The following is a 2,372-nucleotide window of genomic DNA, read 5'->3' on the forward strand; positions in this document are numbered from 1 at the left end:
AATATGCAAAATTATGCACAAATAGACGACATTGATCATTACTCATTACATAAGATATTTATCATTTCAGTTATTAATACGTATTATTATTTCCAAGAAATACAGGGGAATGTTATTTAGAAAAAGTTTAAGTTTCGAAAAATTCGCCAAAAATGTTTTAATTTAAAATTCAGAGATTACAAAACACAATTTTGTGAACAATGATGGAAATAATAGAATAAAAATATACGTTTGTGAGTCAACATAGTTTGAACGGGTAAAAACTTGGACTGAATTTAAAATTGAAAAATCAGTTTTTTTTTGTGATATCGACGTACGTCTATATAAAGAACTCTAAATGCATGATAGTTCAAATTGCCCCCCCCCCTCCCTTTTACATTTCAAATCCTAAAATATCTATCGATTGGGGGGCAAAAAGGGGCGGGACTAGACGACATATTTTAAACGTAATCTTAAAATAATTCAAAATTAATTTCAAAATAATTCGGTAATTATTGGGGGTTGGGTCGTGAAGATATTTATTTCGTCGTTATTCATGTTCAGGGGTGAGTCATTTCAAATCAGATTTTATTTTAGGTTCTAAACAAAATTTAAACTGAAGATAAAACCTATTTTTTGCTACATGAAAGCAAATTAGTTGTCTTTGAAATAAAATAAAATTTCTTCCTGATAAATGTGAAAAATAAGTTTTTAAGAGATGATAAAATCATTTTAGTAAACATGCTAAAACTAAAAGTCGATTTTTTCAGAAAAGATTTTTCTTTTCTCCTTTTCACAAAACACTCGTACAATCAACATTTGGAGGCTAATTTCTTTCGATCCGTAAAAAATTTCTGTAATGTAACTTTCTTATATCTGGTCTGTAATAACGATTCATATTCAGAATGAAATTCAGCTCATTATTTGGCTCCATTACATATTAATATGTCCAAAAACATTTGAAGAGATAAATTTCTATAAATTCTTGGACCAACAAAGTTTTTAACATTGCGGAATTGTATCATCTCTGAAATTTTGACGAATCGAAATCTATCTTCGCTTTTTAGAATTTTTATCTCTCACGGCTTTCAACTTTTCGTCCAAGTACCGAATGGGTGATTGTGTCTGGAAAAGGTTGTAAACATAGAGACAGAAGACACAGATAATTAAAAAGACAAAGAGGAGCGGCAGAGAAGAAACAGATTTTGCACAACCAAATTTGCAACCGGTGTAAGCATAAAAACATTGCAAATCTTGCGAAAGTTTAAAGTTTGTCACAACATCTTATTAAACTGCCAAGATGTCGGCCAGCTAGAAACCTAATAATTAGACAAATAGCAGGGGTCCGAGGTTAGGGTCCTACACGGGTCTTTAGGTGATACTTAGGGTCTTTTAGGGGACTATTACATTTGGAATGAAATGTTTCTAGCTTTCTTAAGGAAATTAAAGGGTCTTTAAACGTATTCTTAAAAAAATCACTCGTGGATATTTTCATCGTGATTTTAGCTGTGAATCGTCAACGGACCTACTCCTCTGAAAATTGATTTACGTTGATATTTGACTTATATTGTTAATAACAAGATAACAAATTATTTAACAAAATAAATTTTAAAAACGAACTCACATTATTTTAATTTTTTGTAGTATTTGATGATTTTAATAGTTGTCATTTTTGAATGACAGGTGAATCATTTTTTGTATCCGTCTTATAATATACAGGGTTACCCACACAGGATAAGCCTGTGAAGACGACCCGAAGACGACGATAAGGCAGTTCTGACCTACAAGGAACCCTAAATGCAAGAAAATGGACTAAACAAATTCCGTACAGTCGTCAATAAAGTCTGATCCTTTGTAGGTATCCCTGTATAATATAATATATAATACTATAATAACAAGGTTAAAAAATGGTTTCTGAAAATGGTGTATCCGTAAACTTTATATTAGGGGGCAGGTGTTTGGTCAAATCTTCCTGTTCAGCTTCTTACCACCTTCCTGTTCAGCTTCTTACCATCTTCATGTTCAGCTTCTTACCATCTTCCTGTTCAGCTTCTTACCATCGTCCTGTTCAGCTTCTTACCATCTTCCTGTTCAGCTTCTTACCATCTTCCTGTTCAGCTTCTTACCATCGTCCTGTTCAGCTTCTTACCATCTTCCTGTCAACTTTCTCTCTTCCTGCATATTTCCCCAGCCTGTCCATTTTACCCTCCTTCTTGCATTTCTCCCTTTCTGTTCACTTCCTCTTTCCTGTTCACTTCCTCCTTGCTGTTAACTTCTGTTTTCCTGTTCACTTCCTCTTTACTATTCACTTCCTCCTTCCTGTTCACTTCCTCCTTCCTGTTCACTTCCTCCTTCCTGTTCACTTCCTCCTTCCTGTTCACTTCCTCCTTCCT

This window comes from Eurytemora carolleeae, unplaced genomic scaffold (genome assembly GCF_000591075.1).
Source record: "Eurytemora carolleeae unplaced genomic scaffold, Eaff_2.0 scaffold850, whole genome shotgun sequence".
NCBI classification, from domain to species: domain Eukaryota; kingdom Metazoa; phylum Arthropoda; class Copepoda; order Calanoida; family Temoridae; genus Eurytemora; species Eurytemora carolleeae.